Genomic DNA, 25953 nt, shown 5'->3' with positions numbered 1-25953 from the left:
TAATGAGCACCCATTTGCCTCCAGAAAGGCCACTCAGACACCCACTGGGCCGCTGGCTATATCCGAACAACAGCGACATAGCCCAAATCAGCCCCCCAGACTGCTCCAAAAAGCAGCCCACAGTTGGAACTCGGCACCGGCCTCTCAGGCATTGCCCGAGTTACCAATCCGACGCTGGTGCTCATTCACTTATTAGACCACGTGTCTGCTCTCACAGTCAACTCTGTGTTTGTTTGTCTGAGGTTGTCTCCCTAGGGAGTTTATAAGAGTTGGGTGTCGTTAGAAGAATATTACCACAGGCAACTGCTGGTGGACAGCTTTAAAACTTCTCGTTATCATCCTATTCTCACCCAGATACGCATAATGGACTATTTGTCGTAAATAGTGAAAGTCGTAGTGTGGCGGGCCCTGAGCCCACATGCTACTAATATTGAGCACATGCACAATTTAGTAGGGTAATGGAAGTGGCCTAGGGCACGTGCGCCCGGACCCTTTTATTAACTGGGTAACCTGACCGGTGATGCCTGTGATTGGTGGGTGTACAGCGTGGGTTAGCACCAGGCGGAACACTAGAACATGTCCAACAGGACAATACATCCCTCCCAAATTTTTATGGAAAAATAACAAACAAAAGACCAACCTGTGGGAAAAACAACATAACACCAATGAGTCTCTTCATGCTGTCTGCCAAGCGGTGCTGTAGCTCTGGACCGCATGGTCAGGAGGCTTTAGTCCACCTAGACGATGTAGTTCAGACCAGCCGGGTCTCGCAGTGTTGGAGTCTATTTACATAGTTCCAATTGCGTTGCATCTGGAGCGGTGGTGGAATCCACATTATGTCTAATAAGTCATTAATAAAGATAAACTCTGAAATACTTATCATGTTACTTTAATCTAAAATATTTCAAAATATGAATGGGCAATACACAAGTACATAGGAATCATACATTCTGTGTTATTTCATTGTTACAGGTAAGTACACAGTAAGGAATTAGTTAATTGACAAATAGATAATTTAATCAATAACCGCATGAGAGGGGAGAGAGAGAGAGAGAGAGAGAGAGAGGAAGACAACAAATAAATCATTGCCATATCGGTATGCAGTTCAGTATTCCATATGAACCTAGCTCAGAGAATACTAATGCACAGCGTGCAATAGTCAGAAATAGCTAACCCTTTGGCCGAAAAGGTATAACTTAAGTAACATCACCAGCCGATGAAGTGTAAGATAATCGGGATAGTGTTGCTCAGGCTTTGCTAGGATAATAGCCAGCCAGAGTACGTAGAGAGTACAGAAGCAAAGACTCTCTTCTCATAGAAACGGCTACTTCCAAGTTCTTTTCTCATGGTACTAATGATACCTCAGATGCAAAAAAAGTTCAAAACCCCCACTAATGTTGCAATTTCACAGTTCCACTCAATTCCATTTTTCAGGTTTATGAGGTGATCCTCGTCTCAGTCAGTTCATCCAGATTTCTCTGTTAAAAATGAATGTCATCATCGCTCTTCAGAAGTAGAAAAAGACAATTTGATATCTTCATGTCCTCGCGCTCGCTTCCACATCAGCTTGCAACATAGTTGACGCAATTCATAGAAAGAAATACTCAAACCGTAGGAAGGAAATCCTAGTTTTATGCTTCGTGCACAACTAAACAAATAATCAGCATTTTAAAAAATAACGAAGGACAAAATACATTCTTCTTTGGCCTAGGTTAGGAAGTGAAACATTTACTCGAGTATGGTTTGAGACCTTCATAGAGAAACCAGGGAAACTGTTGGTTTTCTGAAGAATAAAACATGCTTCAGTTAAGGGAAACAAAAGAAAATACATGAGAAAACAACCACTCTAGGTTCATTGCTCTAATCAAAACCATAAGTATAAGCTACATTTTTAATAAACTATTAATAATTGTTTCTCTCTTGTTATGAAAAAAGGACAAACATTTTGTAAACATTTTCTGTAAGCATTTTCTATTACTATTTCATATTTCTTCATGCAAGTTTTAAATGCTTATTTATTCAAGTCTCTCTCATAATATTTTAGTTCATGTATAAAAGCACCTCCTATACTTTTCCATGCTTTTAGCTGTTAAACATTGCAGTTTCTGTTTTACTAAACTTGTTGTGCCTTTCTTGCATATTTTCACGTTGTACTTTATAATATCCCCATGTAAATAATGTTTAAAAAATTCACACCATTAGACATTGTTTTGTTAACACAGTTATGAGCAGATTTGATCAAGGAAGATTATTTCGCAAAAATCATGCTTCATCAATCTCAAGCACTTGCTGCTTGCTGAACGACCCAAAGCAATCCAAAAGATCCTGAATCTACATGGGGCATTTGGGTAGCAAAATGGTTTAGTCTGCAAACAGGAGGGTTGGGGCCTTAACCCCGGCAAGCCGTGGGGCATCTCCCTCACATTGCTCCAGTTGCAACACCAAGTCATTGATCTATCAAAGAAAAATAGTTGGAGCTAACACACACCCCTGCCTGACTACCTGACCAACCGGAATAGGGTCAGACAATTCACCATGCAGTCCACATCTAACTTGAGGATAATTATTCAGATGTTATTGGCTGAGGAGGTCCACAAGGTACTCCGGCGCCCCCATCTCCATCAAAACCTTCCTATAACAGGTCTCTAGGAACTAGGTTAGAGGCAGACCGCAAATCCACAAAGATGACTTGTAGTCTGCCTCCTCTCAGGAGCACGTTTCCAATATAACATTTGCAGGCGAAACACCAAGTCCATTGTCCCTATACTATCCCTAAAACCAGCCTGCAGAGGAGTTAAAATGTTACTGTTGGTTACCCACTCAGCCTATTCAGGGTGACCCGACTAAATGGCTTCTAAGTGGTGTCAATGAACTTGAATGGCCTATAGTTTTGACAGCAAGGACCAACTGCCCTTTTGTATTAAATATTGTACTAATCTCTGTCCCTGCCCAAGTAGGAAGCTTAGGTGCACCATTCATTATGGCACTACAATACACTGAAAAATAACGGCACCACACCCCCCTGTAAGACTTAAAAAGGTAACATAGAAACTTGTCTAGCCCAGGGAACGTATTAGGTAATATCCGATCCATGGATCTAGAAATTTTGGAAATAGAAATATTAAAAACTTCTCACAATGCTGGCTCAGTAAGAGGGAAAATTAAATTGACAGATGTTAACGTGGGTCTCATCACCTGAGGACCAGGCCATTGGAATTTGCCCATGTCGATCCTTGGCTCTCTGTTCCAAAGTATAACTGTGAGAAGTGCTCTACTCATACAGATACAGAAATGTTACTATCCAAAGGAGCTTGGGCAACGGGGTGCTTGTTGACAACAAGGTGCAAAAAACGCTCGATAATCCTTGTTGCTAATGGCATTCAACATGGCGTCCCAATTCCTTTTAGCTGCGGAGATCAAACCCTAATACAATAACCTCGCTGGCTGAATGGTAGCTCTAGACCCAGAGTTTATTGCACGGGTGAAGACACTCCTAGCTAACCATTTTGTATACCAGCGGGCTACTTTCTTCCTCTTAGGAATAGACTGGGATTCAATCATGAACATTTACCTAAACGATGAGAGCATGAGATTATTAATTTCACCCAACCTGGAAGAAAAATCTACATCGACTAGAGTCTCGATTACAGAGACTCTAGCATCCAGGCCTGCAGTCACAATCTTAAACACATTACCCAAGGCATTCTCTGACCCTGCCAAGGAACACCACTCAAGCCAATGCTGATTATTGGTAGGAACCAACCTTCTATCAAGTAGCTCATGCTGGGGACCACTGAGGGAGTTGCCATGGGCATGCTGCGACGGCCCCAGAGCATTGCGATCACTATCCTGCCTCATAACTACAACCAAATCTACCAGAAATTGCCATAACCTTATATCTAGTAAAATATAATCTATAAGGCTAGTACACTGGGGACAGTGGTACGTATGATTCCCTAATCGATCAGATACAGTTCTTCCATTACATGCCCTAAGACCATTGCTATACGTGAAGGCATTAAGCTGGAGAATGGCAGCAGTCCACCTCTTGACTGGAGCAAGGGAAAGATCTGGAATTCCCCAAAACTGGTCCTCATCACCCATGGAGTTCTGTTGGAGGTCAGACAGCGTCTCAAACTTACAATTAAAGTCATCTGCCACAATCTGAAAGGAGTTAGGGGGCAGGGTATCCATATGTGCTCCAATTAGATCAGTGAATTTTAACTCTGCACTTATACCCTCATGCCTGCAATACACATTATACAAGAAATACACACTGCCTGACGTAAAGGAAAGGAAAACACTCTGTGCATCAATAGTACTCAAGGTGATCTCCTATATACAGCATAGGGAGGTTTTAATCCACACTGTCTGTCTACTCCACGGTCCACCCCTACCCAAAGAAGAAGTAGCCACAAAAAAATAATGAAACCAGCTCAATACTGCGGAACAACTGACCAAGTCTCCTGAAACACACATATGTCATAGGCATCAATAAATGAACCCCAAATGGGGCACTCAAGTTTGGATACCAAACCGGCAACATTCCAGGAGACAATCTTGGTAAGAGGAGGCAGGGCAGAGAACACAAATTCTATGGGAGACTCGGGTTGAGACCCCACACAATGATTTGATGGAATACAAGGATCTTGAGGAATAGATTCAGGACGTGGTAGCACAGGGTATAGAGGCGTGATTGGCCTATCCTTGGCAAGGAGGAAATAAAAAAATGTCATCCCAACAGCCAGCCGGCAAGGCTGGTCGTCAGTCGAGACCATCCAGATCAGATAATGGGGAAAATCTATTAGAAGTTGAAACAGAAAACGCCTCTCCACTAGTATTTACATTTTTATACAACGCATATGCATTTACCAGGTATGCCTTTTTTTCGTTGCAAACGCATGAATGGTAAAGGTATATGCATGGTAAAGGTTTCACTTGTAACCTAGATATTTTTAACTGAAATAAGACATCCCTTTTTTTATATATAGTATTTACATTTCTATACAACGCATATGCATTTACCAGGTATGCCTTTTTAATTCCTTCAGCTCCTCTCGCTGACGTGGCGCTCCTTCCAGCTGTGCGTTACTTCGCGGTTGAGCTGCACCGCTGATTATCTTGCAAAGCTTCTTTTTTTTCCAAAAGAAAACAGGTCACACTCCGATAACAGTTATTCAGTACTTAAACTTATTTATTTCATAATCCTCAAATGTGGAAAACACACCAACGTGTTTCGATCTCCCCTGAGATCTTGATCATGGTAACTCCCCTTTTTTTCTTTACCCAATTTTTAAAGTGCAATCACAATGACATCATTTCCTGTAGTGACTTAACAGGGCATTGTGTTATTTGTAGTTACCCATAATAACAGTTATATAAACACATTGCATTTAAATAAAACAAAATAAACATGAACCAAAACCTTTGTGAAAACTACTAGTTGGTATCAGCGCTTCATATTACAGGTCAAACACTGTTCCTTATTTGAAAAAGATTTACATCTCCTCAACATGTTTATTTGCATTTGCTATCTTAGATATGCATCTTATTTGGGTTACCCTTGCATCTCCAATGTCGGATTTCTCAATGGTTTCTCTAATGCCGGCTTACACAAGTAAATGCCCCCAGTGGCATAGTTGTAGCTGTTATGTTCATACTTCTTTGATTCGTGTTGGCAGCAGGATTGTTTATGTTTGTTTACGATCCTTTTTCCACCCCCACCTGCCCCACGCTCCTTCTTGTTAATGATTCATCGTCCATCTTGATTTCATTTAAAGGCATTTATGTACCATTGATTTATTTGGATGTATGGTTGTATGAAAGAATGTTTGAATGATAAATAGCCGAATTGGTGTGGTTATGAATGTGTGATGTGTACGGTGTGTTGTGGGACTGTTAATTGTCTTATTGATTATGTAACTTGATTGTATCTGTATATACATTTTAATGTTTCTCCATACTATTCACTTATTTCGAGAAATCATGAAATCATAAAATGTGATGAAAATAGTTAATAAATAAAAGATTTAAAGAACACTACATGTTGTTTGGCTCTGGAGTTGCATGTTGTTGCCCTTTTCATATCCTAGGATCCTATTATAGGACCTTCACTGTATAGTATTGGCAGGGTTCTGTTGTTGTTTCTTTGCGCTGTTTAACCCCTCTACCTGCCATTATCTTAAAACCCAACGGGGAACCTCCTTCTATTTTGTTGTTCATACTTCTTTATTCATCATTTCAGGTTTTTTTAAACCATTTATTTATGTATTTAATGCCTCTAGTGGCATGAAACAACCTATACTTGTTAGTTGCTGCCAGTCACGCTGCTATTGGCAGATCTTTACTGCGGCTACCCCTATTATAAAGGCTGAACGCCCCTACTATCTGTCTTCTACCTATTTAAAACAAAATTAAAATTAAAAAACCCAATGTGACAAATTAAAATTAGAATATAATGAAAATATTAATGTCGCCCTATTCCCGAGAGTTTAAAAGCTAAGCATCACTTTACTGCTGTGACATCTTTTTCTTTCTCCTGAAAAAGAAAACTTCTTCACTGATTTATCCCTGACATGTTATTTACAAAAACTATTATTTACAGATGTATGTACATTTCTTCACTCTGATTGAGTCCATGGGGTGTCAGAGAGCGTAAATTTTGAATATATCTCAATTCTTTTTTGTCTCAATGTTCCTTCTCTGTCACCGCCTTTTGCCTGCTTCTTAACTGTGTCAATGCCATAAAAAGTCAGAGTTTTCCAGTTGCTGTCATGATGAGTTTCCATGTGTTTGGCAACTGCATTACTTCTGTCTTTGTGTATAGTTGCCCTAACATGTTCCAGAATACGTTTTTCTAGTTCACATATGGTGCTGCCCACGTATTTCAGTTGGCAAGGGCATTCAATTACATAAACAACATACTGACTCTTGCATGTAATTAACTCCTGTATGCTCCAAATTATCCCACTTGCCATCATTACATTTTGGGTGTTTCTGGCGATTTGGCACACTTTACAATTGTAACATATCTTGAATCCCTTACTTTGTAGCCAAGATGTATTCCTTTCTTTTTTAAAGTGGCTGTGTGTTAACCGATCCCTTAGGTTGGTTGCTCGACGATATGTTACCTGTGGTGCATTTCCCACGATTGGTCCAACAGTCGTGTCTAATTTCAAGATTTTTCAATTCCTTTTCAGTATTTGTCTGATCTGTGTCGATTCTTTTGAGAAGGTAGTTATAAATTTTCTGGGGTTATTTGTAATAGATCATTTCTATTCTTTTGATTTGCTCGTTCCCAGCCTTTACTTATATATGCGTTTGGATACCCTCTCTTTTCAAATCTTTTTGAGGTAGATGCACTCTGTTTCAACCATTCCGTTTCTTCTGAGCAAATTCTTCGCAGTCTTAAAAATTCGCCATATGGGGGGCGTGGCCAAGATGGCGGCGGAGTAGGACGTGTCTCCGAGTCCCTCCGACGCCTTGGCCCTAATAGCATTGTGAAGCACCTCCCTGGGCCGTTGCTCTCCTGTGGGACAACTTGAGGAAGCTGCGCGCTGCGGCGGGGACCCGGTCGGCGATTCTCCGATCTCTCCCGGTGCCCGGAGCGTGGAGATAGGTGCTGCGGCCTGTCCGTTGATGTGCCGCCGGAGCTGTCCCTGGGCGCGTGGTGCGGCGGGAGGAGCATCTGCCCTGCTTTGCCGCCTGGGTTCTGCTACCGGTGCCTGGCGTGGATCCGTGGCTGTTGGATTCGGACGCAGGGGGTGCAACGCTGGTGCCGTGCCGGCCGCGGCTGGGCGAGGGCGAGAAGGGACGGAGGCAGACTCTACCTGAGCCCGAGGCTTTGAGGCCTGTACGGAGAGGAGGCGGCGGGGCGGGACACTGCTGGAGCCCCCCCGCTGGAAGTTGCCGCTTGGAGTCTGCTGAGTGCAGGGAGTGGAGCGAAAGACCGCCCCCCCCCCCCCCCGGGGGCACCTACCACCTTGGGCCGCCTCCTGAGAACTGTGAGCAAGTTGGAGCATAAACCCCGCAAGTGGCCTGGCCCGATTACAGGCCTAAGCGACTCGCTCCCCGGGGGCCTATCTGAGAGAGGTCCTTTTCACCGCATCTGAAGGTGGTGGCGCTGACTCGGGCGCCTGGTGGGGCGCCTCCGGTTGCGTGGAGGAATCTGAGGGGGCCTGGAGTGCCGATCTGTACCTTGAGGGGGCCCCATCGAAGACGCAGCTAGGACGCGGGGCTCATCGGAGGGTGAGACCACTGCGAGGGGACCGGTGGAACGTGTGTGAGGGGACCGGCGGAGACAGGGCCTTGTCGCGACCCGGACTTCCGCACTAATCGAGCCGGGGGTTCCCCGTCCTGGCGAGGCCTCCCCCTTATAGACCCAGAGTACGGACTGCTGGAGAGAGCGTCAGCTGGGGGCCCCTGTGTTACCCTTGGCGCCCCCCTGCCCCCGGGGCTAGCTTCATACCGCCACCTGCGTGAGCCACAGCATCGCAACCTGGGACCTGCGGGCGGTGACCTGCGACGGCCCCCCCCCCTCTTGCAGACGGTAGCCGCAGTCGCCTGGGCGGGATCGCTTGGGCGGCGGAGGGTTGCCTTGAGGACACCACAGTGCTTCCTTGAGACGGGGAAAAAAAAGCGACGCCCCGTGGCGGCTCTGGGCGATCTGCACCAGCAGCAAGGAATCGGATCGGGCCCTCTATCTGACATGGTGGGGAAAACGGTGCGGGCAATTTTGGGACCATCGTCCCCAGCTGTTCCAGGACCTGGCGGCCTCGACGCTTCAGAAGAGACGTGACTTTCGGCCGGTGACGGCCTTCCTGCAAGATCAGAACGTGGCCTACTCCTGGGGTCATCCCTTCCGCCTTATCTTCAGATGGCAAAACAGGTTGGTTCAAGTCAGATCCCTGCAAGAAGCCAAGAACCTCCTGGGCATGGATGACGAGGCACCCTCCCCGAGCGGAAGGGGCTCCCAGACGAGGCGGAGACGGCGCTCCCTGTCCTGGCAAAGAGTGGGTCGGGCGGCTGCTTCAGAGAGGCCGGACCCCACAGTCAGCCTGCAGGAGAGAGGTGCAGCAGTTGCCTCTGTGGCCACGGTAACGGTGGCGTCGTCGCAGGATAGCTCTGGGGCGGCCTGAGCCCAGGGAGGAAGGTTGATTGGCGTCGGAGGGTCACCTCCCTTTCAGGTACCGTGGGTTCATATATACTTTTGGGAAGACACCCCGGGCCGGAGATCTGGGGATACACTAACTGGTATCACGACCCCCGTCCCCCGAGGGTCTCTACAGGCGACCACATCCTGGGACTGCCTCTTCTTCGGGTCCTTGTTCTGGGCCTCTATATGAGACTCTTTGTTGCTTCAATTTGTTCTGTTTGGTTCTTGGTAGGGTTTGGGGAGGGGGAGAGGGGAGGGGGGGAGGGCAGTGGTGGTAGCAGGAGAATGTGGCTGCATGATTTAATGTGGAGAATCTGGTACTGGTACGTTGCGCTGGGGGTACTGGGAGTGGGGATGGGAGTGTTATGTACCTGTTGCAAGGAAGGGTGCCACTCGGGGAATGTTCTTTCCTGTGTCTTACTCACATGCGGGGGGGGGAGTTGAAGAAGGCCGGGCGGGACTGATTGAGCAGGGGGGAGTACACAACACCAGATGCCTATCACCTTAGGAACGTGGAATGTTAAGGGTCTGAACTCCCCCCAGAAACGCCAGAAAGTGTGGAAATATGTGCTCGGTCACCATTTAGATGTGGTGGGTCTTCAGGAGACTCATCTGGCTCGGAAAGACGAAACCCGCCTCAAACACAAGCAGTTCCCCCTTATTTATAGATCCTCGGCCTCCACGAAACACAGAGGAGTGGCTCTTTTGTTCCGCTCGACCCTCCACTTTCAACCTATGGGAGTACGTAGTGATAGGGAGGGCCGATGGCTCATGGTCAAGGGCGGGCTCTTTGGTAGGGCGTTTACATTCATAGTCCTGTATGCCCCCGATGTGGGTCAAAATAAGTTCCTTCTGGATCTGCTGCGAGAGGTGGAGGACTTTGTTGAGGGTGCCCTAGTTGTTATGGGGGACTTCAACTTAGTTTGGGATAGAGACCTAGATAGCTCGCATCACCAAAGATCTGGGGCGGGGCTCTTCTCTGAGGACGCACAACGCACCATAGGGGATCTAAGACTTATAGATGGGTGGCGCGCCCTTCACCCCCACTCTAAGGATTATACCTTTTTCTCTCATGTCCACCACTCTTACTCTCGGCTAGACCATATTTTTCTAAGTCAATCACTGAGAGGGGTCCTACGTGAGGGTAAGATTTTTCCCCTGTCTGTCTCGGATCACAGTTTACTCGCGTTCTGGCTAAATTTGACGCCGGGTACGAACGTCCACCGCAAATGGTACTTCCCAGCCTCACTGACCCGCGACGAGCCTTCCTGCAAGGCACTGCGTACGGCTATTCGCGACTGCTTTGAGGTCAACCTCGAGGAAGACACTTCAATTTTTACTGTATGGGACGCCTTTGCAACCATACGGGGCACTTGCATAACTCTCAACTCTGCCCTTAATAGACAAAGACGGGCTGAGAGAGAGGACCTAGAGAAGGAGCTCTCTGGGCTGGAACTGGCACATAAGCAAAACCCCTCGAGAACAATGCTACGACCACTGACGGCGATTAGGGGCAAACTTAGAGCTCATTATAATAACAGAGCGAAATTCACTTTACTGAAACTGAGGCGCCTCTCCTATTCCCAGGGGAATAAGGTGGGGAAACACTTGGCCCGTCAACTTAGGGACAAGAGGGAGAAGGAATATATAGGGGGCGTTCGGGATCCGACAGGCTCCTTGACACATCAGGACGAAGCCAAAGCTGGCCTCTTCGGGGACTTCTACGCGGCTCTGTACTCGGTGGACGCCCTTGACCCAGAGGAACAGAGGGCGTACCTGGGGTCGTGCCCGCTCCCCCAGGTTTCCGCGGAGTGGAACGAACTGCTCTCGGCCCCTTTCACCAGAGAGGAGGTGGTGGAGGCTATTAGAGCACTGAAGCCCCATAAGGCACCTGGACCAGATGGCTTCACCGCCCTCTTTTACCGAACCTTCACCACTGAGGTGAGTGACTTCTTGGTACGATTGTTCAATAGCATGGGTGAGGAAGGATTGACTTCAGGCTCCATGGCGGAAGCAGTGATATCGGTCATCCCTAAATCTGGGAAAGATCCCTCCCTATGCGCATCGTACAGGCCTATAGCCCTGCTTAACATTGACGCCAAGTTGTATTCCTGCATTATCGCAAATAGGCTCCAGGACTTGATGCTGGCCCTTACCCACCCAGACCAATCTGGCTTCATTAAAGGGCGTCAGACTCATGATAACACCAGGAGAGTGATCCACCTCGTTGAAAAGGCCAACAAATTCAGGATCCCAGCGGTCCTGGTGGGCCTGAATGCCGAAAAGGCCTTTGACCGAGTCGACTGGAGTTACCTGTTCCAGACCTTGGAGGCATTTGGCTTTTCGGCCAGGTTCCTGTCCATGGTGAAGGCGAACTATAGCAGCCCCCGATCTAGATTCATGGTTAATGGGCACTTGTCAGCGTTCTTCCCACACTCGCGGGGCACTAGGCAGGGTTGTCCTCTTTCTCCCCTGCTCTTTGCCCTGAGTATTGAGCCCCTGGCGTTGGCCGTGACGGAAAATCCGGACATACGGGGATTGCCCTTCACAGGGGAACAGCATAAGATTTCTCTCTTCGCGGATGATGTCCTGCTCTCGCTTTCAGACCCCGCTCACTCTCTGCCCCACGTCCAAAGCGCCCTGTCGCGCTTTGAGAGGGTGGCTGGTTTCAAGGTCAATTATAGCAAATCCTACATTCTTAACCTCACGCTCCCGTTGGCTGAGGTGGACCGCCTCCGGCCGCTTTCGCCTTTATCTTGGTCCTTCTCATCCATATTGTATTTGGGGGTCCACTTAACCCCCTCTATAGGGAAGCTCTATTCCGCCAACTTTCCCACCCTCCTGGCGAGGATCCAGAGCGAGCTGGCCCGTTGGAAGCCTATGTTTATATCCTGGCTGGGGCGTATCCACGCACTCAAGCTGTCCCTGCTTCCCAAGCTTTTGTATCTTTTTCAAGCATTACCTATCGCCCTAGAAGGAGACTTTTTCCGCCGCATTAAATCTATGATGCTCCGTTTCATCTGGCAGGGAGGTCGTGCACGATTCTCCTTTGCTACCCTCCGGCGCCCGAGAAAGGAGGGAGGGGTGGGTCTCCCCGACATGCACCTCTATTACAAGGCGGCGCAACTGCGAATCCTAGTGGAGTGGTCCCAGCCGATGTCCGAGAAACATTGGCTACACATGGACAGGAGTGTAGCGGGTAGAACGATTTGGGACCTGGTGTGGAAGCCCAGGGGTGATAGACCCAGGAACGCATACATTAGTACGACCACGGCCACGACCTTGAAGGTATGGGACTCGATCTCGGGTGATGAGCGATGGACGACATTCCCATCTCCCTTTACACCTATACACTTTAACCCGGCTTTTCCCCCTGCTACACGAGAAGGCCCCTTTGATGCCTGGAGAGCCGGGGGCTGCCATGCTCTGACGCATCTGTTCCATGGGCCCGCTCCCCTCACCTTTGACAACTGTATGCGTGACTATGCGGTCCAGCGATCAGAGCAATTCCGCCATGCCCAGTTGTTACATTGGGCTCTTTCGCCTTCAGTTAGAGAGGCGGCCACCAGGCCACTTACTCCCTTTGAAGCCTTCCTCTGTAAGACCTCTACCATGCGGGGGGTCATATCTTTTATTTATGGCTTTCTTCTCTCTACCGCTATTTCTCCTAGACCGCGTTACATGAGCCTCTGGGAGGAACACCTAGATCGCAATATCTCGGACGAGGAATGGTCTCACCTGTGGCATGATAATGCAAAACACAACCATTCGGTAGAGCTTAGAGAGGCCCATCTTAAGACGATGTTGGACTGGTATCTGTGTCCGGCAAAATTACGGAAAATATTCCCCAATGCCTCGGATAGGTGCTGGAGGGGCTGCGGCCTACTGGGCGACTTCCGCCACATCTGGTGGGATTGCCCTGTCATCCGTCCTTACTGGGAGGAGATTCTGTCCCACATCAGGGAGATTCTGGGCTATCCGGTCTCGGACCCGTTGGCTCATGTCCTGCTAGGCCTCCGCAACCCGGAGCTTGAGCACCAGACCAAGGCGGACAAAAAGATACTCTGGCTCTGTCTGGGAGCGGCCAAATTGACCCTTGCAGCGGCCTGGAAGAAAGCAGACGCCCCGGCGCTCTCCTTATGGCATGCGAGATTGTGGAAGTTGCTAAGTATGGAACGCATGGCGGATATCTTCCGGGGCGATTTTAAGAATTTCACTTTCCGCTGGGGCCCCCTGGTCCGCTTTCTTTCCAAAGGTTTGCAATCTGCGGTATGCCCACCCACGATATGAGCCCTTCACTTAATCCAAGTTTGAATGATCCACTCGGTTGAATGTGTGTCTTTGATCTAGCTGCCACCACTGGGGAGGGAGGGTGGGATTAGGGGTGGGGAGGGGTTATTGATTTCTAGTTTTGTGACACCCGCTACAGTGCGAAGCGGGAGGATGGACAACTTGATGAGAGGGTTGGCCTACCCCACTGCTGATAGGCGCTGGGCGTCTTCCACCACGGCTACAAGCTCCAGAGGGGTTCGACTTCTGCCACCGTGGCTTGGTCTACGGCCCGATTGCTTTTGAGTAACTTTGGCCCCCCTTGATCCGGAACTCTATGCTTATTTTTTAACCTCGCCATCTCTCCTGCTTGAATTCATATAAGCCCCCAGCGTGGGAAGTTGTGCGGGATTGTCGCATATCTCTTTTCGTTTTGCAAAATATCAATAAAAACAACTTTGACAAAAAAAAAATTCGCCATATGGGATATTTTGGAATAGACATTGCTGATGAAAACTACTGGCATGCAAGGTTGCTATTGTAGCTGTCGTTTTTCTGTGTAGCGTTGTTTGTATTTGATTTGCATTGATATAAATTTCTGTATCAAGAAAGGTGACACTTTTTTCACTTAATTCATATGTGAATTTGAAATTTGCTGGTGTTTTGTTTAAAATTTCAAAGTATTCCTTAAATTCCACTTCAGAGCCATCCCAGATGATAAGGAGGTCGTCGATGAATCGCAACCATAGTATTGTTTTGTTAAAAAATGCGTCATTGTCTGCTTGCCAGGCCCATTTTTGCTCCCACCAGCCCATGGTGAGGCAGGCGAAACTTGGGCTTAAGGAAAAACCCATTGCGGTACCTTTGATTTGGCTAAATATCTCTTCCCCAAAATAGTATACATTTTGTTTCAGGCACATCCTTATCATTTCTTCCAACATGTTGTTGTGTTGAGTATAATGAATGTTTCTTTCCTTCAGAAAAAAGTTGCAGGCTGAGATTCCAATTTCATGATCTATGTTCGTATGACATCCATTGTTATCAATTTGTAAGTAGAAAGCCAGGGAGTTCCATTGAGATGTCTTAGCATGTCTGTGGTATCCTTGATAGATATATATATATATATGTGTTACTAGAGCTTCCTTAGCCACTCCATACCGAGAGTTGCGTCGCCTAATAGACTCCTCGAGCCGAGTCTCTCAATGTCCCCACAAAAGATGATGATGCCGTGTGCGATTTTTTAATCTTTATTTTTGCCGCTACCAAACGTGTTTCGACTGCCAAGCAGTCTTGCTCACTTGTAAAAATGGATTTCAAAACGCGGCCATTTTAAAAAAAAACAGTTCATGACGTGCATTGCTCAGCAACTACACAAAAATAAACATGAAAAACAGACTCGTAATTTTCAAACATGCTTTGGAAGTTACCATTCTAAAAATTCGCAAAGTAAACAATCCAATGTCATTGTGCTTGCACAATATATCTATGCACTTTGCTTGATTTTTAAAACATCGTGTATATTAATTACATTGTCATAGTTGTTTGTGTACTTTTGTTCGAATCAAATTGAAAATAACTTTATTAATAATTCCTCCAACGCGCGATCCTTATGAGCTATGTAATGCAGCTCAAGTGAGCTTTGTTGGCTCAGCTCTTTAATGTCACCAATAGTACCCATATGAGCCCATTGGGTCGAGTACCGGGGGTCGGCGGCTCTGGGCCTACGCGGCGGAGGTGAGCTGTGGAAGCATCGGCCTCGAGTTTGAGCAGGACCGGCTCTGGAGTGCAGGTGGGCGGGAAGGTGCGGCGGAGGTGACCGCGACACTGGTCCCTCCCCCCCTCCCCCCTGGCGGTGCCCGAGCTACTGGGTGGACATGCTGGCGGTGACATTGTAAGGGACCAGGATCGCCGCTGAGTGCTGAAGACGACCCCCCCCTGCATACCTGGGGGTGCGGAGGGCGGGGAACGGCGGTTCCCGAGCGCCATATTTGACGGAGGGCGGGACCGGCCTACTTGGAGAGATGAGGTGCGGGTCGGGCCCTGAGGAGCGGACCCCCCCCTCCCATCTGGATATCTGGGGCACCTGTGGACTCGGGGTGCGGACGGACTGGGACATGTGCTACCGGCCTGGTGGAGTGCGTGGAAAGCTGTGACGGGCGATGTGGTGCAGGGGCCCCCCCTTTTTGTGAGTTGGGCCTGAGCGACAGGTCTCCCCCCCCCCCCCCCTCTGGTGCACGGTGGAGCGTTGTGCTAGTCGGGGGTTGGGGGGGTGAGGTCCCTGGCACGTGGATCCTGCAGGAGGCGGCGCCATATTCCTGGTCGGCAGCGAGGGAGACGGACGGGACCTGGTGCCCTCTGAGTGGACTGGTGGAGGGGGCTGCCACAGAGGCCTAGATTGCCAGGGACGCACAACTGGGCTGATACTTGTGTAACGTGCTCCTCCGGGTGTTGTGTGGCTGAGGAGGGCCTCGTCCCTGGGCCGCCCCCGCCTGGCCGGCAGGCGGCGGGGGCGGAAGGCTTGAGATTCACCGCCGCACAGAGACATGCGGGGGAAAAAAATCAGGGCGACACAGTCGAACACCATGGATAACTACACGGCGGAGCAGGGGGCCGGAGCAGCGACTCGCCTTGGGACCACTGAGGAGTCTGCTGAACCCTCTTTGACCTCTATAATGCAGGCCATTCAATCCCTTGGTGCCACTCTAGAGTCCAAGATAGACAAGGTGTCCATTGAACTGACGCTCCAACGAGCGGATCTGAACAAAACGTCGGAGAAGGCCTCCCAGAATGCCGCGGCGGTGGCGGAACTTCAGGGGGCCGCGAAAACGTTGCAAAAACAGGTCCAGCAGCTCACGCAACAGCAGAGACAGATGGCGGCGTGGGGACCAGGAAGGGCGGGCTCGCCGCAATAACCTCCGAGTGGTTGGTGTACCGGAAAAAATAGAAGGGACCAGTGTTGAACTCTTCTTGGAGGATCTTGTCCTCAATCGCCTCCGGCCCAAGAGACTGTCTAAATTCTTTGTTATTGAGCAGGCACACAGGGCCCCGGTGCCACCACCTCGACCGGGGAACCCGCCGCGCACCATCATCGCGCGAGTGCTCAGCTACAGGGACCGAGATGCCATCCTGCAGGCGGGCCGCCAGCATATGGACCAACGCATCGACAACGCCGTTATCCGGTTCTTTCCGGACTTTACGCTGAAGGTGCAGCGGGAGCGCCGTTCGTTTGACGGCGTCAAGAAAGTGCTCCGGGAGCGTGGCCTGCAATACATGATGTTCTTCCCGGCGCGATTCAAGATCCTGGCAGACGGAAAATCCTTCATCTTCACTGCTCGAGAGGAGGTACATGCCTGGCTGGAGGAACGGGGACACCCGCGACGGAGCCCAGTCCGAGGGGGCAACTGGAGGAACGTGGCGCCCCAATCTCCAGTGTCATCCATAGTCTCTGCAGTGGGGGAACAGCAGGACCAGGACAGCCAGCGCCCGACGGGGAGGTGAAGTACCCGCAGTTTGTCGGCATCACCATACTTGGGCTGATGGACTGCAGCCGGGAGTGGTGGACTGTTTGTTCTTTTCTGGACACGTAATGTATTATGATGCTCTGTGCGTTGCCTCTTGGAGGTAAGCAATGGGCGGAAGGTTCTGCCCTGGCTGATGGCTTTGAGGGGGGATGCCCGGGGGCCATGCGCCCTCTCTGTCTCTCCGTCCTTTTGCTGCACTGATGGGGGGGGGGGGCGGCGGGTGGGTTTCCTGGCCTGTTCCTCCGTTAGCAAACCCTGCCAGGGGTGGGGGCACGCGATAGAACTGCTCATGTTTTGGACTAGGGGTCGGGCGAGGGGCCCCGGACGTTGGTCTTGACCAAGACACTTGCTCTCTGAGTTTTTCGTGACAAGGGCTACAGGCGCTCTGCTTGTTGGGGATGTCTGGCGCTGTTGACCGGCATGGCAGGGTAGCAGGGTGGGGGGATGGTGGGGACAGTGGAGATTGGGGTTTTAGTATGTATGTTTCGTTTATGTATTATATGCTTGTTTTGACTCCATTGATGCGCACACTTGGCAGGTGGGAATGGGGTGGTGGGGAGATTGGGTTGCTGCCCCTTAGTCTTAGTAGGACAATGTACGATGTGATGTCTAAGGAAGTGGATAGGTCACGGTCCGCGCAGGCGGGGGGAGGGACTAGCCACCTTAGGGACTTTACACAGGCGCTGGGCCTGGTTGATCTATGGAGGACCCACAAGCTAGGCAATATACACATGTCTCCGCAGCCCATGGGACCTCCTCTAGAATAGACTACATACACTGCCGGAACCTTTTTCGAGACGATCATCACAAGGCTAGAGGGATCTCTGATCATGCTCCGGTTGGGGGTCCAGCTGGTGGGTCCCAGGCGTGCTTGGACTATCCCGCCTCAACTAGATGCCTTCTTGTTCAAGGACAGGGACTTTCGAGAGAAATTCCAAGAGAGGGTGGATTATTATTTCAGTGAAAATGTTGGCTACGTCAGCTCCCCAGGGATAGTGTGGGAGGCATATAAGAGAGTCGCCAGGGATTATGTGCAGGCCGAGGTCGGGAGACGATGGAAAGAAAAGTATGTGCAGGTGGACAGACCCTCCAGCTTATCGCGATTTCGCGATTTGCAAAAAAATCGCGAAATCGGCCGATCTGTTGAAATACCGCGATATTTGGGCAAAAGCCCGCGAAATTTGCCGTTTCCGCCGTCTCCGCCGTTTTCCGCCCGTTTCCACCTTAAAATCCAGCCCCATGCGCACCCATTTTCCCATTTATCATTCCCCAGGATTTCGCGGCGAGAGAAGGAGCGAGAGGAGGTCGAGGACGGCGGCCGAGGGCCGAGAGAGGGAGAAGACCAGCAAGAAGCGGCAGCGACACACACACACACGAAGACTCTTCCTCTTCTCCAGAGACCAGGGAAGCGGACTCGGAGCAGGAGAACAGCCGGCTGGCGAACACAGACAGGAGGTACGTCCGTCCCTGCCAGGATCCCGTTAGCAGGGAACAAGAAGCTGTTCGGAAGTCATTTCCGACCCACAGAAATACTAAAATAAAAGATTAATGTCCCCCGAGGCCCGCCGCGTCCCCCGTGTGCGGCGGCCCTCGGCGGGCCTTCGGGGGACATTAATCTTTTATTTTTAGTATTTCTGTGGGTCAGAAATGACTTCCGAACAGCTTCTTGTTCCCTGCTAACGGGATCCTGGCACCAGTCACAACATTTTCATTTAAGTCAATGTAATATTATATTACACCTTCTGACAGTATTGTGTGTTTGAGTGGGGTTAGTAGAAAGCAAATTGATCGAGTAAAAGGCAAATTTGCATCTTGCTTTGGAGAGGACACAGCTTACCGCCCAACTTACTGCTCGACTGTTTTCCTGGCATTTCTTAAACCCTCTTACTAAGGCACTTCGTTTTTCTTTGTCAACATTTCATATAGTCCTTGTGTGCAGCTTTTCAGAGTCAACCTGTTTATGCTGTTTTGTACTTTAACCTTGACTGACATGCGTTAAGGAACAATGTTTTGTATTCACAGCCTCATTCAGACAACAAGTCATTTTGCTTACAAGTGGGTTTATGAAATGAGTGGACTTTCCCAGGCCACAACCTTACAGATTTTGCATATTCCTTAGAAAATATAGCAGCTCTTGCATGACATTTGCCTTAAAACATTGTGGATTGTAAAAACAACAGGTGATGGACAGAATGCAGAACAATGTCAGACATTCACCCCAGTACAGAGATCTGGGCCAAAATCCATCGTTTTTTTGCTCACCATGCCATTCCAGTTTGAACCCAGCCATATGCAAATCAGTCTTGACCCTGTGCCCCATGGGTACAGTCCAGCCCGAACTGCCAAGCCAAGTCCTCCCTGGACTGGAAACAAGCATCCAAGGACAGGTTTCGGGCTTTCAGCCCTCATCAGCCTGGATAGCTTGATTCCAGTGGCATGGAGAGCACAGGACTCACGTCTGAGCATACCCGTCCCACTCGCTCCGAGACCTGTCTCTGCCTCCAGCATGCCTAGTCTGAAACCTGTGAGGGCTCAGACGAACTGAACGTACATGGCGAAGATTAACATGCCTTTTAACTAAAACAAATGGGCTGAATTGTAAATAAACAAAATGTACATAGCTCCATGTTGTCAAATAACTCAAACAGTAAGATATCTGTGTTTGGTGTTGCAAAAAACCCAAAATAAAATGCCGCTAAATTTCCATTTTTGTGCCGCTAAATTTTCATTTTTGTGCCGCTAAATTTGCCAATCCATGCCGCTATATCCTGGGGGGTCTGGGTGGAGAGGTTGGAGTTGGAGCTTCAGGAGCTGGAGAGTCAGACAGGGCTTACCCCGACTCAAGACAGAGACCGGCAGCACAGGGCACATCTCCTGAGTAAGTAGATACGAGATGTTCTAACCAGGCGAGGTTACACGCACTCGCCACCCAGCGGAGGGTGTATGACTTAGGCGACAAGGCCAACAAAATGATTGCCTGGTTGGAAAAGAGGGACCGAGACCGTAGCTGGGTGCCGAGGATAGAGCGTCCGGATGGGTCGGTTAGCACCACGAGCGTGGCGATAGCGGAGTATTTCACGAGTTATTACGAGGAGGTCTACCGATCTCACACAGCTAGAGACGCGCAGGAATGCCGCGACTTCCTGGCCCCCTTACAGCTACCCGTACTGGACTCCGCGGACAGAGATGCACTAGAAGCGGCTATCACGGTAAGGGAGGTGGAGGAGGCCATGGGGGACCTACAGACGGGAAAGGCTCCAGGACCTAATGGGTTCCTGGCTGAGGCGTTTGGATGTGTGGCTAGCCGCACAGCACCACACATATGTAATATGTTCCTAGAGGCGCGGGAGGCGGGGCGACTACCGAGAGATTTGCGGGTAGCAACCATTGTTGTGGTCCACAAGCCCGGGAAACCGCAGGAGATATGTAGTTCCTACAGACCTATCTCCCTCCTCAACTATGAAACGAAAGTACTGGGGAAGATCCTGGCCACGCGCCTAGGCGCAGTGATACAGTCACTGGTCCACCCGGATCAGTCGGGCTTCATGCCCCATAGAAGTGCCCGTCTCAATCTGCGCGCCTGTTTGGGGTTCTACAGGCGATGGCCACGCGCAAAGACGTGCCAGCGGCATTGCTCTCGCTCGAAGCTCATATGGCCTTTGATAGTATTGAATGGCGATATATTTATGCAGTTTTGGAGAAATTGGGCTTTGGAGACAACTTCTGCCCCTGGGTTTAACTGCTCAATGCAGAACCTTTGGCGAGAGTACAGGTCAATGGAGCACTCTCGTGTGAATTCCGTTTGGGGCGCGGCACAAGGCAAGGCTGCCCCCTCTCCCCAACCCTCTTTGCCCTGGCGCTAGAACCACTGGCACATTGGGTGCGGGTGGACCCTGAGGTGTGGGGCATAGACCTAGGAGGCGAGTGGGAGGAACGCATATCTTTATATGCTGATGACATTCTGATATACCCAGCGACTATCCGACTCTATACAAAGACTGATGGTCATGTTGTGTGTGTTTGGGGACTATTCTGGGTACCGCATCAACTGGAGCAAATCCTTGGGCTCTGTTCTGGCGGGACCCCAACCACACACGGTGGACGGCTGCGACGGCCTGGTCTGGCATACAGTCTTCCGATATCTGGGGATATGGGTCACACCGTCTGAATCTGAATTCCTCCGCCTCAATGTCCAAGCGCAACTGGACCGCCTCCACAGCGATGTGCTGCACTGGAGAACCCTCCCGGTCTCCTTAATGGGCCGGGCTGTTTTATTTAAAATGATGACCCTGCCTCGTCTGCTTTATATCCTGCAGAGCTCCCCCTTCCCGATCCCAGAGTCTGTTTTCAAAACGGTGGAGTCTGAGCAACGCTCCCTGTTGTGCAGTGGTGGGTGTCCGAGAATTGCCCTCCGAAAACTGCAGCGCAGTTATGATGGGGGACTGGCGCTTCCCGATATTCGCCTATATTACTGGGCCACTCAGTTGATAAATGTGAACGGTTGGGTGTTTGCCCCGCAGGACGAACCCGCTTACCGGGTAGATCGTATGGCCCTGGGTGCGGGCACCTATCTGGCGGCTCTGTACTCGAGGACCAGGCATGGTCGGTCCTTACCTCCACAAACCGCGGCGGTGGTAGGGGTATGGAGACGGGCAGCGAAGTTGCTTGGGTGGGAGGCGAAGCTAACTGAACAAACGCCTCTTTGGAAAGGGGACTTTCTCCGGGAGGTTGTGAAACTCCGAGACCTGCGCCAATGGAGCCTCATAGGTATAGACACACTGGGAGACGTATGGAAGAGGGGGCAATTGGTGGATTTTGCGACTTTGCAGGTGGACTTCCAAATGGGAGATGGTGAATTCTTGTATTACCAACAGTTCAAACACGCCCTGCTTACACACATAACACCTGGGGTCCAGCCCCCTGAATACGCCCCGTTAGAGGACAGGCTTCTGTTGGACCCTATGATTGATAAAGCTATCTCACTTACTTACAAGAAACGTATAAATTACATCCCGGACATACTGGGTCCACTGAGGGAAAAGTGGGAGTCAGACCTTGGTTTATTATTCGAGGACGACGACTGGAGCGAGGCCCTACAGTGTCCTCGTGAGGTGGCAATTCGGGCTAGATTCCGGTTGGTCCAGCTGCGCATCCTCCACAGGTCCTACACCCCGCGAACAGTTCAGTATAGGATGGGGTTTGCGGCCACACGATTCTGCTTGAGAGGCTGTGGAGAAGAAGGCACCTTCTTCCACATTCTGTGGGACTACCCTAGAATCAGAACATACTGGATTAGTTTGGTAGACATTATGGTGGAGGTGGTAGGAGCGGAAGCGCCGCTGGTGGCTCGCTGGCACGTTCTGGGAGTGACTGGCGACGTAACATGGCCTATAGGTGACAAAATATGGTTGGCACTGGCGAGCATGGTGGCCAAAAGGAATATTGCTCGCCTTTGGGGGAGTGATCTAACACCGACTGTGGAGGAATGTATACGTGATATTGATTGGTGCCAGAGGGCCGAGAAGGTGATTTACAGTAGTCGGGCTGCCCCAAGAAATGGGAAAAGACCTGGCAGGCATGGAGGAGGTATAGAGGGGAATGAACGGACTCCCCGGAGGCCTCCTCGATATGTTGAGGGTGTTTTTGGCGAGCTCTCCGCTATTACATGGCATGTCTGGTATGTCTACGAGTGCTCCTCTTGTTTTCGTGGTCACTGGCCTATGACAATCAGAAATATCTACTGCATGGGGGGGGAGTTGATGGGTAACGGAAGGTGGGATGGGACTTGGGTCGGGAAGGGGGATTGGTCGGGTGGAAATGATGTTTTTTGGCACAATTGATTCTTCCAATTGGGACTGGATTGGGGGACCGACCACTATTGTACAACTTGCTGAGGGGGGTTTTATTGTTTATATCTGCGTAACATGTGACTGCCATTGCACTTCCACTGCTGCTTTGCTGTGAGTCTTAATGGAGCTGTTTTGTTCTAATAAAAAGATTTTCCAAAAAAAAAGAAAAAAAAATTACTCTTGCCACCCAAAAACCCACACACACCCTAAACCATCCCTTGCCACTCAAAAAACGTACCCACCCTAAAATTACCTGTACCACCCAGTAACCCTTATGCAACCCTAAAATTACTCTTGCCACCCAAAAACCCATACCCACCCTAAACCCTAAAAATTCCCATGCTCCCCAAAAACCCATACCCACCCTAAACCCTTAAAATTACCCTTGCCACCTAAAAACCTATACCCACCCTACACTGTAAAATTACCTTTGCCACATGAAAACACATGGCCACCCAAAAATTACACTTGCCACCCAAAAACCCATACCCATCCTAAAATACCTTTGCCCCCCAAACATGCATACCCACCCTAAAAATTCCCTTGCCCCCAAAACACCCATTCCCACCCTAAATCCTTAAAATACCCTTGCCACACAAACAGCCCTACCCACCATAAACCCTGAAAATGCCACCCTAAACCCTTTAAATAATATTTCCCTAATAATAAATATACTTACCTAATGCATTTAAAACGCAACCCATACCAACCCTAAAAATGCCCACCCACAAAAGACCTTTCTCTAATAAATATATATATATCAATCAATCAATCATGACACTTATAAAGCGCACTACATATCCATGAGGGTCTCAAGGCGCGGCGGGGGGGCGTTGGGGGTGCTGCTAGTGAACGAAGAGCCCGTCTTGAGGAGTCTTCTGAAGGCCAATAGGTCTTGGGTCTGCCGTAGGTTGGTGGGGAGGGTGTTCCAGGTCTTGGCAGCGTGGTGAGAGAAGGATCTGCCGCCGGCGTTGTTCTTCAGATGCGGGGGACTGTGGCGAGGGCGAGGCTAGCGGAGCGGAGCTGATGGGTGGGGGGGTGGAAGTTGAGTCGTATGTTGAGGTATGCTGGGCCGGTCTTGTGGAGATCTTTGTGTACTTGGATGAGGAGTTTGAAGGTTATTCTCTTGTTGACGGGGAGCCAGTGCAGGTCTCTCAGGTGGGGTGTGACGTGGCTGCGGCGGAAGATGTCGGGGATCAGACGTGCCGACGCGTTCTGGATGCGTTGCAATCGTCTCAGGAACTTGGCCGCGTTCCTGGAGGGCATTTCCATAGTCCAGCCTGCTGGTGACGAGGGCCTGGGTGACTGTTCTTCTCGGTGGGGATCCACTTGAAGATCCTGCGGAGCATTCGGAGGGTGTGGAAGCAGGATGAGGAGACGGCGTTGACCTGCTTAGTCATGGAGAGGGTGACCCCTAGGTTGCGTGCGTGCGTGGTCGGTGGGTGTCGGGGCTATTCCTAGTGTTGTCGGCCACAGGAGTTGTCCCAGGCTGAAGGGGTCGAGCCGAGGATGAGGACCTCCATCTTGTCCGAGTTCAGCTTCAGTCGGCTGTTCCTCATCCATTCGGCAACGACCTTCATTCCTTGCATTGGAGAAGTGTCAGGGTTAGTGACCTAAGTTGCAGGGTGCCAACTATATGTAAATATTTATCCCATTAGTGTTCTACAAAAAACCATCTTAGGGCAGAGCCACATTGTATGTTAGAATTTACCTCTGTGCTGTCCTTGTAGGCACTGTCCTGAATTGGTATTTGCTAATTATTTCAGCTGTGTTCTGGAATAAAAGACCCTTGTAGAACTTTGATTAGTGTAAGTCTGAAACTTGCTTCAATAGCCACCTCATGGATACATTATGGCCTGCTGCCTATCATCATTCAAGCCTCCTACTCCCTGTTCCCATTTGGCCTTCAATTTCATGAGCGTAAATATGTTAATAAGACTGCTTTCGACTTCATTTCTTCAGCAGGTAAATTTTATTCACCTAGATGTAATGAGGTATGTCTTCCCTGCCACCACACAATTTCATCATGACATGATGTAATTGTTACAAAAAATGCTGCCCGTGTCCTCCAAACATAATTCCAGTTCAGTTGATAAACCACAGCCTGTGAGTTTGATTTAATTCTGGTTCTTTTCTGGTGAGAGCTCACTTATGCCCCCCCCCCCTTCTCTGGAGATCATATATGTCTAGGCCTGGCATATCCCAGTGAGTTCTGTTTCCTTTGTGGTCATCATCTGAAGTTACAAAAACTGTAGTAGTGCTCTCTGATGGTTTGCTCTGACTCTGGAGGCATGGCTGTCACTACGCCCCATCACCCCACATATTTCTTTTGCACTGAACACTAATAGTGTATACAATTTAGTTGTATCACACGTATACGTCTACTGTTCAAATATATTAAACCTTCACTAACAATATTCTGACTGTTCTTTCAATTTCAGATTGTTTACTACATACCTTTTTCCATTGACTGTCTTAAGTTTGGTTGATCAGGGTACTTTGTAAGGTACTGGTGTTTTATGTTTGATAAAGTATTACAAAAACCTAATAAATTCCAAAAGCTGTGTGTGTGTTTAGTGCAATACGAAGTAAATGTTACTGTCTCTTTCTTTGTTAACAGCTTCTTATTGTCCAAACTGTTTTGAATGCTGTTTCTGAACACGACATGGCCAAGGGGCATGTCATCATGCAGGGTCGATGAACTTTGGTAGAACACTAGACTTCCACCGGTATCGTTTTGAAGAATTTTGTTGTTGTTTTTGATACAGGAACAACAAAGTTTTGCTAGGAACAAAGGCAGCACATTATCAAGGAAGGAGCTAAGTGTCAGTTGCCATGTCCGGAGATTCCCTTAAGCATAGCACTATGAGGGTTTGGGGGCCTTTTATTTTCTTGTTTTACCATGCAGCTGATACATGTAATGAAGAGTGCCTTAAAACAAACAGATGGTGATTAAACACCTGATATTTACTGCAGTAGGACTAGATCACAAAAGTGATGGGTTTGGTTGTTACAAGGGGGATAAAAAGGAAGGTTGTGCCATAAATAATATGGTTTGTCTTCCCCTTTTAGAGGCTCAGTTCCCTATCTTTGAATTTTCCTTCTGCATATTAATTAATTCATGAAGAATCATGTGATCAAATCAAATGCACATTTTTAT

The 25953-nt window shown here is 49.2% G+C and overlaps 1 long non-coding RNA gene across 1 annotated transcript in view; it reads left to right on the top strand.

The window, feature by feature from the left end:
• Window positions 1-25953, top strand: part of LOC144818293 (uncharacterized) — a 41629-nt gene that overhangs the window by 2643 nt on the left and 13033 nt on the right. The window contains exon 3 of the long non-coding RNA XR_013607084.1: window positions 18218-18399. This is a non-coding gene — a long non-coding RNA (uncharacterized LOC144818293). The remainder of the gene's footprint in view (window positions 1-18217; window positions 18400-25953) is intronic.

This window comes from Lissotriton helveticus, chromosome 2_1 (genome assembly GCF_964261635.1).
Source record: "Lissotriton helveticus chromosome 2_1, aLisHel1.1, whole genome shotgun sequence".
NCBI lineage: Eukaryota > Metazoa > Chordata > Amphibia > Caudata > Salamandridae > Lissotriton > Lissotriton helveticus.
This window is presented reverse-complemented; position numbering and strand designations above follow the sequence as displayed.